At 45.2% G+C, this 17,609-nt stretch overlaps 1 protein-coding gene across 3 annotated transcripts in view; it reads left to right on the top strand.

The window, feature by feature from the left end:
* Positions 1–398: 398 nt before the first annotated feature.
* The window catches only part of fynb (FYN proto-oncogene, Src family tyrosine kinase b), a 57,728-nt gene continuing 40,517 nt past the window's right edge, over positions 399–17,609 (top strand). For 2 of the 3 annotated variants that reach the window (XM_036549268.1, XM_036549269.1), the window contains exons 1-2: positions 400–852; positions 14,764–14,831. The gene's annotated coding sequence lies outside the window, so the exon portion shown is untranslated. Of the gene's footprint in view, positions 853–14,763; positions 14,832–17,609 lie in introns of all 3 variants that reach the window. The other variant, XM_036549270.1, reaches the window with a different exon arrangement.

Genomic DNA, 17,609 nt, shown 5'->3' on the forward strand with positions numbered 1-17,609 from the left:
ATTAGGAACAGCCGTTCAGTTTCTAATAGAGACCGTCAGAACCCGTGGTTTAAACCCTACTAGGGTTTCTTGCAGTTGGTCCACAGAAACTAAGGACCCATTCTGTTGACAGACATGGCATCTCTCTATGGAGAACAGCTGACCCTGTCCATGCAAAAAAAAAAAAAAAAAATAGGGAGGGAGTTCGTCTGAATTTACATTCTGTCCGTGTGCCTTGTCCAGGCTGCGGAGCGAGTCTCTGGTATGTTCTAGCGTCAATTACCATCAGCTATAAGATGCTTGAAGCGCATCGGAGGATTTCAAAAGAGAACAATTAACAAACGCGCCCACACTCTTTGTTTGCCTTCTGTTCCCCGATGAAGACGCATTGCCAAAATATTGGAAATGTTTTTTTTGCGCACTGTGATGGGTTCGCCCAAGCGCATGGGCTTGCTCACGATTCTGCGGCCCGCTTAGATTGATAGCTTGCTTAAATTGTAATATGTGCGAACTGCATATTACTTCGAACCCCCACAAAATAAAACACGCCGCTATCAGTTGGTACAGGTTAGCAAACACCACCTAACCTGTTTACGAGTCCCCTCCCCAACTCTTCCACCGCCGTCCCTGCGTACACCCGACAATTCAATTGGCTGTCGGCGCCGTCGATTACACCCTCAGTCCCGTTAGTTTCATTGTGGATCTGCAGCAGATACGCCATCATCTGTTACGCTCGGCGGCAGGGACGGGGGACAAGTGGGAGCGCATTTATACGCGAATCTGTAAATTACTGTAGAAGCTTGAAATAACATCCTAGCAGAAGTGTTTACGATGGAATGCATAGGCCTCACGCACTAGACGCCTTCTGTTCGGGTAAGGAGCTGATTTTTTATCATTTACGACAGATAATGCCGCAACCCATGCGTGTATTGGAATTGTTTATTAGCAAACGTGCCAGCTAAATCGATTAATTTGATTGGGGGAAATTCGGGGGAAAATGCTGTGATGTATTTTGGTTAAATGACTGAATGATACGGTCTTGCAGTCTACTTCACAGACAAACTGGTTGCTTTAAAACGGACTGATGCCTTGACGCCGCGGACGCTGTGATGTTCTCCGTCTGCTTGCTGAGATTTCTTTGAAACGCGGCTGTATTGCAGTTAGCTAGCTGCGGGTGGAATATATTGTGTGAAACTGGCGACAATCCGGGTTTGACCAAACAAGCTTTACCTAGGCAAAATGCCCTGTTTGTTCTGTAGGAGACGATTCAGTGTGCTGTCCGAAGCGAAGCAGTAAAACGTGTAGCAAAGCTGCCCTAGCCGAGCGTGGTACCGCATTCAGCCATTTAACTTGGCTGGTTTAGTGGAATTGTTGCTAACCTCCCATTGTCGTAAATGGAGGTCAGTTATAACCAAGTTTATTTTAGACGTGGTTTCTGTTGCAGTGCCCCTCTGTGGGTTTTAACCGCAACATCACGATCCACTCCTTGAAATGCGACGGTGATGCTCGAACAGGTTAGCTGAGTGATGGTTAATGTTCTCGCCAGCTAGCTTAGCGGCGTAGGAGACATTCTTGGTGACATTCCCCGACCCACCCTCGTCCCACAATGCGGTCGGTTAGTTTCTCCACAACAGCATCCTTTTTGTGTTGAAGACAGTAGAACTCGCACACACTCGCACCCATCCGGGCCATTTAGTTTGTTCGGTCGGAAAAATAAAAACATGCGAAGACGTAACTCATTTGGCCGCCTCTCGTTGGGTAGGCAGCCTTCGTCTTCAAACGAATATAGCTACTGTAATTTGCCTCCTATACATATGTTATTTTATAGTTTTCCAGACAGTGCATATGGGTACCAGCCTACAACATTTTAGTAGACAGTTGCGTTGCTGCGGTTGTAGGCCATGCCCATATTAAAGCATGGTTCTGCGAAGGGCTGTGTCGCCTTTCTTTGATCTGTGTATTGTCAGGTATTCTTATAATATGACGACGTTGTGAGATATTGATATTAATGATATTTATGTCGAGTCCAAAGTAGCAAGCTAGTTGCATGTTTCAGGCGCTACAATAATAGTTCCCTTGACAAAGTGGTTTAGTGGGATGTAGTTGTCTAGTGTATTGATCCGAGGCCTCGTAAATGTAAGTTGCAGCTGATGTGTCTGTGAGAGAACGGGACTGACTGCTAAATAAAATAACCCATGCGATTGTGTGGGTGTGCTGGCTGTCAGTTTTTCATTTTTCTAAAACGCGACTTTCCTTTTGCAATTGGGGGTCAATTGAGATGGCAGCCGCTCGCATCCTCGTGTGCACAATACATCCTTCCGTTTCCAGCCCCGAGGAAAGTTTCGCAGGTCATTTCCTCAGTATGCTTTGGAAAAGTGTTGTTTCGAGGGATCAGACAAAACACCTTAACACCACCGAGTGGGTTGTGCAGGCCTATGTAAAAAGTTACTAGCCGTTCCTCATTCTTGAGCTTCCGCTGATGCTAACAACATGCATTTGAACATGTTTTTGGTTTGGTTTTTTTTCCCCCAAATCTTCCACAGCGCAGTTACACGATGTCTTTAGCTGTACTTATTATTTGCGTCATATGATATTCTTGATACACTCCTTCACAAACATGCATGTGTTTATCATTTCTAGTGAGGCCATTATTTGCTTAACTGAGCCAGCGCAGAATGTCTGTTTCATTTCAGTGTAGTGTTGATGTCTTCGGCCGTAGCGTGTACAGTCCCGCCTGTTGTTGCCCAAGGTTTTGTTGAATCCTGTTGGGTTTGTGCCTCGAAAGAGAGAAAACGCACAGGTAAACATTCAAGTTCTGTGTTTATTTTCATTCATGTGGACAATGATGGTACCCGGGTTTATTTTTGCTTGTTGGAATGGTCTGTATTTCTGACAGGAAGGAGATGTCAGAAATGATATCTGGCATCATCTGACCTGTGGATTTCCGCTTGGTGAATCTTGCTGTATCGGTTGCTATGTTAGATTTTCCCTAAAAACCTTTTCACTGTTTTTCAAGCATTTTAGTAGGATTATTAATTGCATGATCAGATGTTACTCTTTATTCATACAAATTATGGTAATCATTTGCACTTTATAATTCTTCACAAGTAGGTCACGTAAACATATTGCATGGTGCTTTCCTTTTGTTGGAGAGGTTGGTAGACAAGCTAGCATATAGGTTTCATGCAAACAGCTACTGTGCAGCTTTGCTTTAACAGACCACAGTTTTGCATTGGCTTTGAACAGTGGCTGGAACTGAGAGAATCATGGGATAGAACTTAGATTAGATACTTGAGTATCAATTTTGAAATGGGTGCTGTTGGCCAAGGCTCAGCTTCCGTGTTTGATTTCATGGTTTTCCTGGGTAAAGATGTGATCCTCACGTGTACCATAGACGTCTGTGCGGGGCACACAAAGGTAACCAAGGAAACCACTGAAATTAGTGTTCATTGTCTGGCATTGCCTTACAGAGCGCTCCCTAGATACACTTCTACATGTTCAGGGTGGACATGCAAGGTTAAATTCCATTGAGTAACTAGTTACAAAAGATCCTATCTCCTTCTGTCTTTGAGGACCTGTAAGAAATTACAGAAGTGTCTTCTGGTACTTCCTTTCACATGCCCGTTAATTAACAGGCATAACAAACAGAATGATGAAACAGTGATCAACATCGACACGGTGATTCTAGTTTCTGTTTGAAATTTCCATCGCTATCTCTACATGCAGGTAATTTAGATGATATTCTTTGATTCTTACAATCAAAAGGATGTGAAGGAAAGCAGAATGTAAAGAGGAGGCAGAGCTTCCTGTTAACACACAGAGCCAGCACACGCTGTGGAGTGAGTTGGCCCCTCTGTGTGGGAACTTGATGTCAGCTGTGTGACCCCCAGGGACTGACCCCTGTTTGCTTTGATCCGATGAAAGCTTGGATTTGAGGTTGCTTCTGTATAGCCCTGGGTAGGTTTTGTGTTTATGTGTCAAACAGAAATGGAAGCATACACACTTGTGTCCAAAAATATCTCATTTATTTCAGTCATGCTGTGTGTATACAAGTGTGTGTAACCTCCTCATCTGCCATAAGTACATGTGTGTGGACAAATTAAATGGCTGTAGTGTTGACAATACAGCTGCGGGTCACTTATAATAATATTGTAATGGTTGCCTGGAAAGATATTTTAAAAAACTCTTAGAAAAATGATCACATTTAAATTTGAGATTAACCTGATTGAGAGCTCCTAATGTAACTACAAATGACCAATGTTATCATTTTCATGTTTCAGCAACCACATGTTCAAGCTCTGCATCATAGATAAGTTCTGTTGCCTGTGGTGACAGTTTCGAAATCGTTTATCCAGAATAGGGTATGCAGTCAGTTGTACTTATTTATTGGGGGTTTTTTTATAGGGAACTGTTCATTTTTGGTGCCTTCCCTTGGTTTTTGTTTTTGCATTCTACCCGAATGCATCATGGACGTATTTATTAGGAAATGGTACTTGTGAGCATCTTGGAACCATGGAATTCTAATGCAAAGGATGCTCTGTGCAGAGGAAAAAGGGGAAAAAACATGGCTGACATGCACAAAGGTGCTTCACTGCCCACCCAGGTTCTCTTCTTCTGTAATCTTGCCTCATTCCTCAGTGTAGTTCACAGTTTTCCCATATCCCCCAAATTAACTACAAAGCCTCTTCCCTGTCCTTGACAGGAGCATATGGCTATCCTATGCCCTCAGACTGAGTGGCAACACCTCTCAACATTGCAGAGGATATCCTAAACCAGGGTATCCTTTGAGAGACGCAAAAAAAAAGTCTGATAACAATAGTGGTAATGAAGCCGCCCCCACTCTGCTCATTGGGTGATTTTGATGTCATCAGCGTGGGCCCCTGGCCTTGTCACCTGTGCCTCCCACACTCCCTGCTCCTCTATCTCTCTCTCACTCTCTCTCTCTCTCTCTCTCTCTCTCTCTCTCTCTCTCTCTCTCTTTCCTTTGCAATGCCATTTGCCTCTTATGATTTCAGTCTTGCCTAAAATATGCCAGCCAGTAGTGGCCAACTTCCTGTAGATTTTATATTCCCACAGCTGTGCAAATGCAGTCTGGTCAGGTTACATCTACCCAGTTGCAATTACAGAAAATGTAATTGTTTTTGCTGAACATCAACACCTTTATTAGCTGCTCCTAGCTGCTTAACAGCTTATGCAATAAGTGTTGTAAGTTGAGCAAAATCATGATTTCTGCAAAGTGTCTATTTTTAGTACGTTAAGGTAAGGGTAAAATTGTGGTCTGAAACTTATGCATCATTCAGCTGCCCATGGTAACCACAGATTCAACAACAGACGGAGTTTATATATACACGCATATATATATAGAATGTGGTGTACGATGGACCACTTGCATTGAATATCAAATAGAGTAAACCACCTCTGTGCAGTGTGGACTGTTGACAGCATGCAGGAGGGGTAGTAGGCATTGTGACCTCATAATGCACCACAGAGTCATCAGCCGACACAAGTCACGTATGCAGCCGCATGTCCAGAGTGCTGAGGGACACTGAGCCGGCCCTGCTGCCTGCTTTTAAGTGAGGCTGTGGTCCTTGCTGTTCTTTGTATAGTGCAGATGAGACGTTTAACGTTTCCTGTGGTCACTCACGGTGGAAGGCAAAAGACATGTGCTCTGTTTTAGCTTTGTGATCCAAAAGTGGCACAACCAATGGCAGGTTTTAGTTCGTTTTCATGCCTACAGTGCAGGCAGTGGGTCAGGCCCAGTTGTGCAGATACCACAATTTTTATTGTGCATGACTCTGATGCGTAGTTTACCTGTGACGGTACATTACATTATATTATTGGCATTTAGCAGATGCTCTTATCCAGAGCGACTTACATAGGTTGTAGTTACATAGGTATGCTGGATTTTTGCTGAGGCAGTTCTGGGTTAAGGGCAAGGGTACAGTGGCAGTGGCTCCTTACCACTGTGCTACTCTGCTACACTGCTGTGTACATCATCGACAACATCGCAGTGTTCTGCCCGTGTGTCTAACGCAAACAAACTGATGCGGCTCGTGGGGGGGGGGGTCTGACATGAACATGCGTGAGCTGGCCTGTACAAGTCACTGGCTAGTGCTGATGCAATCGCACTGTGGCTCGCCCTCACGTTCTCCTGTGTGGGCTTTCTGACGGCCTCTTCATTCAGGGCCTTGGATGAGAGTGGTCCCAACAATGCCTCTCTTTGAAGGAGTAGCTCGGTGTGGAAATGAAAAGTGTGTGAGTGTGTGAGTGTGTGAGTGTGTGAGTGTGTGAGTGTGTGAGTGTGTGTGTGTGTGTGTGTGTGTGTGTGTGTGTGTGAGTGTGTGGTGCCTGCGATATGCTGAACGGTTTGGGTAAGTGCTTTTCACAGACGGGTAAATATTATGCTGATAGAAAATTATCTGGAGGATGGGGAAACCCATGGGGCCTTAGTGCTGGTGTCTGAAATTAGCAGAGAATTTTCATTCGCTATAAATACATTTCTCATAGTCTCAGCCCCGAGCTTTTGTATTTCTGAACCAGAATAAAGAAACTTGATTTTATTGTGTTTCAAAGTGTAATGAAAAATGCAGTTTATGAATATAACTGATTGTAAGGCGTAAAAAAAATGGGAAAGGTGACCATGTGCTTTTGAGTCATTGCTTGTACCACAGGACACGGGATGGAACGATCTGTGAGACTGATACGTTTGCATGGAGGGCTGACGCCATCGGAGAGGGCCGCCGCAGGAATAGTCCTTCAATGGAATTCAATTAACCAGAACAGTTTGTTTCCATCGGCTAGCTTGCTCTGAGGTCAGATTGCATCACACCGATCGTCCCTTATCTGACCACCCTTTCCATCTGGCAACGAAAGGAAGAGCGTGTGATCAGCCGTACCTTGGGGAAAGGGGTGAGGCTATGGATCTTTACAGTTTTCACATAATTAAAACAAAATTGCGCTCAAGTGTGAGGAACAAGTATGAGCAGGTTTGGAACTGTACTGGACAAGATGGCTGCTGCAGTATCAGCTAATCATATGAATTGCTTTTTTCCTAGTGTGGGTGAAGTAAAAAATTACATATAATACAATTCAAAGACTGAAAAAAGTGACTCAGAAAGAGACCAGAGTGGTGAGCACACAAGTCAGAATATACCGTAGGTGAATGTGGTAGATCTTTCACAGTTCCAAGAGTAGGTTTTTAAACCCTCATTCGCAAGGAGGAAAACTAACTGAACTAGTAGTAATCACTAAAAAAAAAATTACCCTAAATGTCATTTATGTCATAATGATGGCTGAATGGAGTTGACCTGTTTGATCCAGAGTACATTATTAATGTTTTCAAATGAATGCTGCTGAAGTGATGTGAGATGTTTTTAACACCTATTATTTTTATTGTTATCATTTTTCCTGGCAGGTCATAATGGTGTTCGGCCATAATAGCAGTTATTGAGGTGATTTTTGCTTTAGTATTGGGAGGTTGTATTGGGAGCATTCAAAGAGACAGTTTTTTTTAGTCTCATTATCTTGAGCATTTGCTATATTTACTTCCAGCCAATGTTTACATGCTGTAAGTTTCATTTTAGGTCAAACTTACATATTCAGATTTTTCTAAGAATCGTGTTTTCTGGAAGGAGCAGGCAAGTCTGTGTTTAAGATGCTATAAATACGCCGTCGCAGCCAGTTTGAAACCCAGTCCCGCTCACCGCCGCCGCACTACCGAAACGCCAATAACAGGTTGCTGTGGCAGGCTTCTGCCCTGTGCCCCCGGCTCCTGTGCCAGACACATCACCACCAGATTGTCTGGAAATTTTTCTGCTGCAGACGCAGCAGCAAAGAAATGCATTTCCTGTGGAAAAACAAAAGGCAGATAAGTATGTTGTTCTGTTGTTACTGCCTGTGATGCATCTTTTCAGAGTTTAGGCCTTGGTGAGATTCTGCTTCTTTGTTGTCACCTTTCTTGGAACAAAGCAACACGTGAATTTGCCTTCCGAGGTTCAGAACACATTGATGAGTAAAGATATAGTGGAAGGGAGCACACAATTGGTTGAGCCAGAGTGGAACAGTGTCACAGAACGTGCCCGTATTGGTCGGCAGGCTGATTGCTCCGCCCTCAGACGTAGCAGCACATTGTATGCATGGGTATACGGATGGCAGGACTGTCTAGCAGTAAGCCTACACTGTGGCTCTGAAGAGAGTGACAGTTTGGGCCTGAATTCAGATCATTCTCTCATCAGTACCAGTAGCAGGGTTCTGTCATAGGGTTCTGTCATAGGGCTATTGGCGTTGTCCAAAAATGTGCTGTTTTGACGTAAATTTGCCTGTGTAGATTGTTTATTTGTACAGTCTCAGTCGGAAAGAAAGATCTAGTTTTTGCAATAACCAGAAGAGGCGTTGCTGTGTGAGAATAAATCAGGGTTTGAAAATGCAACTGTGGGTTTTGCGAAGCCTCTTAGTTTGCATGCTGAATTAGTAGGAAACGGTGTCAGTTGCTCAGTGTGAAGTATGAGGCCAGCGTGGAGTGCGGTCTCCTGCCTGCATGTGAGAAGCAGTGAGATGATGTTGCTTCATTTATTAATGTTATGTAGTGTGGGCGCTGAGAGTGCTGTGGTGAGCGTTAACATTTTTCTGGAGAAAAACAAACGGCCTGTGTATGTGTTCCAGTGGAGTTGCTCATACATATTTAATTTCGTGTACCTGCTTTGTTTAGCGTTCTGTGTGTTTGTGTGTGTGCTGCTCGGCTGCTGGAGCAGAGTTTGACTCGTCCACGGCCAGGCCGATAATGAGGGTTGATAAGGTGACATAGCAGCCCACGGATAATAGTCGCTCGTTTCCTCACTCGGGGCTTTCCGTCTGAATTATTTTAGCTCTCTGGTTGTCCTCACGGGACCCGGCTCCTGTGTTCCTGGTACAGAGGTTTCTGGCTGTGGACTCCTGCAGAGTGTGGTAGGTGACCCCTCACCACAGGTTGGCCGCGGTCTCTACCAGCTGACACTGCTGCTCCTTTGAATCGGTTGACCTTGACATTGCATATTGTGTTGCTCTGTGGATGTCAGGTTTACCGTTTGCAGCTGTCATAACTGATAATCATATGTTCTGAAGCTCTTTGTTCTGGCGGCCTGGTACTGAATGGTATTCTGTACGCCCTGTGTCGGATAACCTGGGTGGGCAGCAGTGTAGCATAGTGGTAAAGGAACAAGGCTCGTAACGGGAGGGTTGCTAGTTCGATTCCCCGCCGGGGCACTGCCATTGTACCCTTGGGCAAGGTACTTAGCCAACAATTACCTCAATAAATATCCAGCTGTATAAATGGATAACCTGTAACTATTGTAACCTATGTAAGCCACTCTGGATAAGAGCATCTGCTAAATGGCAATAATGTGATAACCTGACGCAAAATTGAGCTGTTTTGTAAAATCCTGCCAGTGGTAACATGCAGCATACAACAAAATGCAGTTCCACCAGTCAGTAAATCGTTGAAGTCGTGCGTAACCTTTGTTAGAGAGGCTCACAGCCTGTGCCATTCATCATGTTTAGAAAGGTTTCAGGGCTTCAGGGAGGAATGAGTCTGTTATCTGTGCTCTTCTCAGAGAACCTGGGAATGTGCTTAATGAGGTATTCCAGCAGTTTGTACTGATCCAAGTGATTCGTTTGTATACTGTATCCTGGCATACCCTGGCAGGTATATTTTATAGAAAATAATAATCGTCATGAGAACTTGTATTTTGAGAGAAAAGAATCTGTAATGATTGCTGGTAATGAGCTGTACTAAGCTGTGGGCTAATATTATGTCTCTGGCTGTGCCATTGTGCCCCTATGCTAAAGGGTGTCACTCTTTTGACTGCAGCGGCGGGGGAACCGTCCTCTTATAAAGGAAAGGATCTCTCATCCTGGCATTGAATCCCTTTGCTTTCCCTGCTTAGCCTTCACATCCCCCCACATTAGGATTCATCAGGGTTATTGTTGGATATCGACGGCTTTACCTGTTAGAACTTGTGGTGAACGTCAGTGAAGATCAGCCATTATTAAGGTTAATACCTCACAGTAGTTGGAGAGGTGAGGGCAGAATATTCTAAATGATGGGTCTGACCTGGGATTATTTCATTATTTTTATACTTTCATATTAAAAATGAGTTATATGCATTTTGGACATAGACCCTCCTGGGTGCATAAAGTGTTTTAACTAGCCTTAGCAAATGCTTACAAAGGCATGTCCACCAGACAGAAAACATGCCAGCTATCCTCTTAGTCTGGTTTTAAACACACTTATTGGTCGGAGGATATTTAAAAGGAGCACACATACATTCAAGGAAGCATGCATGGCAGTTCAAAGAACTGTAAACACATTTTTTATGGAGAGTATATTTTATTTTGCGGAATTGGAAGCATACCTAGTGGCCAGTTGAAAGCACAGCCCCATCGGACTGCATTAATAATACACGTGAGTTTAGGTCAGCGTGACCTCTGTTTCAGGATGTTGGCTGTCTTTTAATCATTTTGGAATTTTATCAAATTTGAATCCTTTCACTGTTCGTAATTTACTCAACAGGCTTCGCCAAGTGCACCTTTAAATGTGAGTATTTCACGTTTCAGATTTCAGATCAGATATCAGATTTACTGGTAGAGTGGCGGTATGGTGTTCGCAAACCCTGCGTTGTGAGCGTGTGGGTGGCTCCGCCCCCTCTCTCGCAGCCCTGTCTGTCTTGTCGGCTGGGCTGTAGCGAAGGCCGTCCCTCCACTGTGACCGGCCTGACAGCCTGGCGGGGTGCTGTGTCCGAGCAGCGTGACGCCTGTCACTCAGAGCAGCCCCCGGGGCTGTCAGAGCGGAGAGATCTCCACGCGCCCCCGCCCGTCACGCTCCCTCCGTCCCGCGGAGGGAGAGCAGAGAACAAGGCAGCTCTGTCGCCTGTTCCAGAACCCTGGCTCCTGCGGACCCCCGGGGGCCGGAGCCCGCATGATCCGTCTGCAGGAGGGGAGAGGAACAAACACCTCCCGAGTGGGCTGCGAGAATCGGCCTGCGTCTGGAATCGGAGGGTGCGGGACACCTCGGAATCAGCGGAGAGCTGTACGTCTGCTCCTGAATCGTCAAAAGCTGATGAGGATGAGTTCATATGAAGAAACTCAGCTGGGAGGGTTCTCCTGCACTTACAACCTGTACCTGGTTGTAGTTTTCGGTCCTGGTCATGTTTAACAGATCTGAGCATATCCAGCACTAGCGACTGAAGTTTAACAGGGTAGGGATGCAGGAGCATTCAGAACAGAGTAAAGACAAGGGCCTTTTACCCTTGATCATCAGATGGGCTACAGCGGTGCCAGAGATAGTGGTGAACATGACTGACTTTTCCTTTCCCACAGTTACATATTCAGTCATTTTCCTAGGGTTAGCACATTTCACTACAAAGCCGATGTTCCCAATGGATGGTAACTCTTCCTCCTTCCTTCTTTGCAGTAGGAAGCAGGCTGTGGAACAGCCCTGCATCCCAGATCCATTCCTCTCAACATGGCCCCAAATCATGTGATTGAGGTCGTTAATTGGAAAATTAATTTTTGTGGGGTCCTAGTGTAAAAGTAATATTTTGTTCTTTCGAAAGCGTTGAGATTTTCTGTCTAACATTACTTCCTGCAGTCCCTCAAATTCCAAACAGTGTTTGTCAGGATGGAAAAGATCAGTGTGAGGAAGCGCGTTTTTAAAAGGGTCGCGTTAAAAGCCACTTTCAGATCTGTGTCTGACTGCATCGCCCTTGTGAGCGCTGTGATCCCGGTGAGATTTCCTCGCCTCTGGCATCTCCATGGTTTCATGTTGCCGTTTGTTTGTTTGTTTTGAGGGTTTTTTTTTAATCACTCTTATTCAGTCACGCTGAAATGATGACAGCAGAACGTGTCCCCAAATGCACCTCCAAACAGCAGTCATTCCCCTCGTCTTCGAGTACGCACTGAAGTGATGTCGCGTGAAGTGCGGACTTGTTCACTTACACTTCCCTTTGAACACAGCCCGGATAAGGACAGGACTCCTCTCTCTGTTGTGAATGTTAGGGAGGTGTTGGAACGGAGACACAGAATAGGGGCGGGGCGGGGGGGGCAGGGGTGGCTGTATCCCAGCCCGCAGTCGTAGCTGACCCACAGTACACCCTCTGTGTCACATGCTAGCTTTGTCTCCCCAGCAGCAGTTGTAGGGACTGTTCATTTGGGACAGTAAATAGCAATAAAATGACTGCGCTCATTGTGCCAAGCCGGTCATGTGACCGGCCCCCACGGCGCTGAATGACTCTCCCGGCACGGCCCTCATCCCATTATGTTTTATTGGAGGGGCGACGGATGAAAGGGAGCCCAGCGCCCCCCCAGGGCTCCCCCCATGGAGAGCAAAGCCTGCTGGGAGTTCACTGACAGGGGGAAGCACATAGAGATGGCTACCTGGCATTGTCTTGCTGTTGGATGCAGACAGTCACGTCTCTCTCTCCCTCACCAAGGGTGAATATGGTGCATTTGTTCCTCAAATTAATTTCATCCAAGTACTAAAATAAAAAAAAAATCTAATTGCTTGTTTCCCCTCTGAATATTAACCTGTTTTTTTCTTAACAATGTGTAATGCTTCACTGATCTTGGACTGTGCTGACACATTATGACGTTTGAGCAGGCATCTCCTTTCCTGGGATTTTAGCTGTTAATCCGGTAGAACTGCTCACCTTGGTGTGGACATGGACGTTTTACACCGTATTAGCACTTTAAGGCAGTTCAGAAGGAGGCATTACTGTTAACTCCTCTGAAAGCTTTCGCGGTTCACAGCGAGTGTGGCGTGAGGAACTGAGGAATTCCAGGAAACGGAGCACATCTGAAGCAATTGTAATGAAAATGACTTGCTCTTGCCAACATATCTCTCCTGCTATCTGAGCTTTTTTTTATTTAGAAACCCCTATTTTTACAGTGAGTGATTGAAGTATAAGTTGGAAGTGTGTGTGTGCGTGCATGCGTGCATGTGTGTGTGAGAGAGAGACAGAGAAAGAAAGAAAGAAAATGCAGCATACATGAATGAGGGGTGAGTCACTCATGGTGCTAGTCTGAAGTGAGTTTGTTTGGAGGTGTGTCATATACCGAATCTAAAATTACCTTTTTGTTTGAAAAGATTTCTCTGGAATTGCGGTAGGGTGTAGAGATGTGATTAGAGTTGTTCTTAGAAGACCAGAAATGGAAGGCCTGTTTTGGGAGGTATTCCGTTGCCCAAGAGCTGCACCAGTACCAAAATATACTCAAATTACCTAGAGCAGGAAAGTTTGTTTTCAGAAACCAACAGGCAAGTGATGTGGAATTGCTTCACTATATTAAATTAAGAAAGTGCTCATTTAAACTAACATTCATGAGTTCTGGTTATTAAAATATTTGGCTTTGCACACACTGACGCTCTTGTAAACAGAGTGCATTCATTTCTTTCTTGATTTATTTTTCCAATTAAAGTGACAGCGGAATGTTAAACAGCAACTGTTTTTTTTAAGTAGTTCGCCCAATGTGAAACTCTTGCATCTTCATACCGAATTTATTGATCCGCCCATTCTGCGTGCCATGGCAAATGAAGTTTTTCATACATTGTAGAATTGCAGTGTAGACATGCATACATGTTTTTTTTTTCCCCCCACAAAGGTGCCATTTACAGAAGCCTTAGTCTAAACTTGCTGTCTTGGATTTACCACCCGTGCTAAGGCCTGGACCAGCATTTTGTCTCCCTGCAGAGGGTTGTGATGTGACTCTGGCTTTTTTTAGCTTTAAAATTGCCATGTAAGGTTCCACGGTGGTTTGGGAAATGGGTTTATGCAGTGGTAAAAAAAAACAAAAAAAAATGCTTCCTGTACATGCTAGTCATTACGCTTAATGATGTACACATAGGGAGTCTACACACAAAATGACCATGACATTTCACTGTGAGATCCAAGTAGGAGGATAGTTTTTCTATCATTTAGTGTTGAAAGTGTGATCTGGTTGGAAGGAGAGATAGAGCGTGAGGGAAAAGTTCTGTTCGTATCTTGTGTCTCAGTCTCAGTTTTTTTCTAACTTTCCATTTGAGATGCAAGGCCTTTAACCCAGAACCAAACCAAACATGTATTTTCACGAAAAACGGCAACGCGCTGATGCGCAAAACGCGGTTCGATTTCATGCGAGATCGCTGCATGTCTCAGGATTTTAACTTGTGTGATTGACCTCGCCGTGGTCCCCCGGCCATCATGTTATCAGGCTCAGAATCCTCCGCCCGTACCGAGCAGAGCCCTGCATGACACGCGAGACCGTGATGAGCGGGGGCTCTGGGCGCTTCACTTGGGCACATAGTGTCTTCCCTCCCTGTTTGATGTTCGTGACGGGGGAGTAGCTGTTCGCTCTCTCCTGCTTTACATCACTCTAAGCCTTGTACGCTCGAAATGACTGCGTCCACTCGGGGAGTTCCAGGAATAAAACGTAAAGGATCTGCAGGGCTTTCTGCTGATCCCTCGCATGGTAATACCAACCCAAGAGCCGAGCAAATCAAACCTCAAACCGATCAAAGGCCGCCGCTTAAGGACGGAAAACGATTAAGACCCTTTCATGTAATGCTGTGTAGGTAAGGTTTATCTCGGCGGATCGGTTTGAATTGCTTTGCAACCTGTTGTTTATGAAGCGGTGGGTATGGAGGTCTGCGTCCAGAGCAGGCCGGGTCCGCGCTGTCCGCGGAGCGGAGTGTGAAACGGCTTTCGCTGGCGCGCGGTTTGATGCTCATGTTTTATTGAAAGCACCGATGAATAATTAAGTGTTTTTCTTCCCCTGCAGGGCCTCTGTTTTTGCTGTGCACAAAGCAATGTGGAGCAAATAAAGATCCTGATACACTGAAACAAGAGGTAAGCACCGTCGCTGTAATTACCGCTCGCGCGACAGATGGGATGCCGCTCGCGCTGTGCCCGCCGCGGACGGACGGGGCTGCGTCACCGGGACCCGCCGTTAATCAGAGACCCACCACACAGCCAGCATCGTCACTCACTGGAGAGGAGTGATTTCGTACTCACATAAAACATCTGCAGTGTTTTTATACTGCCGCTAGTAAGGTTTTTTTTTTGCGCCACCAAATGAACGTCATAGTTAAGTGAACGTTCCTGCTCTGGGGCTGAATTTGTTTTTCCAAGACTTCAATAAGGCAGCGGCAGCCTTTGGAGGTGTGTGACGTCATGAGGAAGGCCAAAGGTGTTGGTCATGTGGTGCCTTAATGACGAGAGCGTCCTGAATTGATAACCTCAGGGTGAGAGGGAAGGACTTTGTGTGGGTGTCCCAGCGGTGATTGTCTGTAGTTATAAGGTAGGAGTGGAGTGTAGCTTTTCTCTTCACATTGTGGTGTGACTGTATTGGTCCTCTCTTTAGCTCTTTGTTGATACAGCATATATCTAACCCCCTCAGTGCCTAAGGCTACATCTCCCTTATCACCCATGACAGGACTAACTGGTTTCTTTGTAGTCACTGAAAACAATCAGACCTGTCTGTTCTTCTGTGCTTTTACCTGGACACACACACACACACAGGCTGCACACAAATACAAACCTATCATATAGAAGCATATATTGCACTCACAGAAATATGCTTGTTTTGACGCCCTCCAAACTGGATTCCAGTTTTTATTTTCTTATTTAATTTTAACCAACATGAGGTTCAAAATCCAAAGTCAATTGATGAATGGAGATTTTGAAATTGGCATCTTCCTAAGAAACGTGTATAGTACATACATTCACATCTTGGGTAGTTTATGCAAGTTTAGCTATTGGTAATCTGAAAGTTTAGTCATTTGGATGATGTCAGCTCTTGTTGACTCACACTCAGCTGGGGGGTGTCTCTGCATTGTTGGCAAGCATTTCCAACACTGCAAGAGGCCGACAAGCAGCGCAAACCTAAATGCAGATCGTCAGCCGTTTCACACTCAGGGTATGTGTCACATCCCGTCCACATGTGCGAATTGAGCAAAGATCGGTGCGCTGTACGCGACTCCAGACAGATGTAGGCGTGAAAGCTGAAAGAATGAGCACACAGCTCTTATTGGTCTCTGCAGGTTTCTTTCTTGACGGCTAGAATCCGTTGCTTTTGCTGGTCCCTCAAAAGGCACAACCCGCAGAGGAGTGCTTTCCTCGCCGGTCATGTCGGCTCTGTTTGCTTCTCTTTGTTGAGAAATACACTGAATAATGCAGGAGTCTAGCACAACACCACCATTACTGCATGTTCCCGTAAAACCCTGATTGAATTGTCCTTTTGTCATGCACTATACTTTTCGCTGTTGTTATTATTGATGAAGAACAGTGAAGCGAGTAGGCCCTCTCAGAAAGCCAGCTACCGACTTTTCAAAGCAGGGGAAAATGAACAAATGTGGAAATGAGCAAGTATGGAGATTTCAGTTTAGGTCACGTTTTTTCCCCTTTTGCAAGGACTTTCAGGGGTGAGCAAGCTAGTTGGCTAGCTGAAGTTGGCTATAGAGATTTAGGTCCATCACACAACTCACCTCCTAGTCCTGCTTGTGACCCAAGTGCAGTCCCTGTGAAGTGATGATATTATTCATGATAATACGTCATGGAAAGAGACTTCATCTACAGTAACAAAAGAGAAAGCAAAAACAAAGATTCCCGCTGCTTTGTGGTTATTCCCACAAATGAATGGTGTGAATTGTGCGCTTTTATAAACCCTTTGGTTTTTGTGTTTAGCTTTTATCTTTCCAGAAATGTACAGTCTCACAGATGGTAGATTTCATATCGGCTTTGTGAAACACAATGTTCTGTCGAAAGGAAACTTTCTTTCCCTTTCTTTTGCACAAAAACTGTTGCACAGTGGCCATCTTTAGTTTTTACCAATGAGGCCATTTGTTTTTGGACTGCTGCTTTCTTGTTCTCTGTTTTGGAAAATAGAAGTGGCCAGGGCATCCATACGAGGCCTGCCAGAGGGTCTGTGAAGTCCCCCTCTCCTCCTCAGAGCCGCTTCTGTGAGCAGACGGCAGTCCCATAGACAGAAAGGAGAGCAGTGTACGCCATGCTATAAATGGAAAGGATTTTTTTAGGGAATTCCACAACAGCATCGGAGTGGAAATCAGCCAGTGCACATGGGGGCTTCTTCTGGAAAAAAAAAAAAAAAGGAGCACAGCTGTGCTTTAGCCATTCATGTTGACCTTCTGTTGCACAGTAACGTCTTTAGCTGCTCTGGTGGGTTGTGTCACCGACAAGGTTTTGGCTCCAGCGACCAGAACGCAGAGTTTTACACGGGTGTTACCCGTTGGAAAGTTGAGATTTTGTTCTTTGTTGTTGGGGGCGAGGACAGAGTGGCGCTGAAAGAGGAAGTGCTGGGCTTGCGATGCCAGGTTAGTCATCCCATGTTGAAATGATTACGACCGCTCTTCTTCAGCGGGACCGCCTTCTGGAACACCAGACCACCGGCTCCTACGCATTCAGTGGAAGAGGTGTCTACTATCTGAAAGTGATTCATTCCTTCCCGTCAGCTCTCGAAAGCTGAGACCCCCCTCCCCCTCTGCCCCCGGCTTCCATGAGCTTCCTGGATACTTTTGTTCGTTATTAAATACAAATGCGCAGATTATGTTTACATTAGGAGGCTTGTACAGTTTATGGGTCGCTGCAGAAGATTAAGACATAATTCTC

Source organism: Megalops cyprinoides, chromosome 17 (assembly GCF_013368585.1).
Source record: "Megalops cyprinoides isolate fMegCyp1 chromosome 17, fMegCyp1.pri, whole genome shotgun sequence".
NCBI classification, from domain to species: Eukaryota; Metazoa; Chordata; class Actinopteri; order Elopiformes; family Megalopidae; genus Megalops; species Megalops cyprinoides.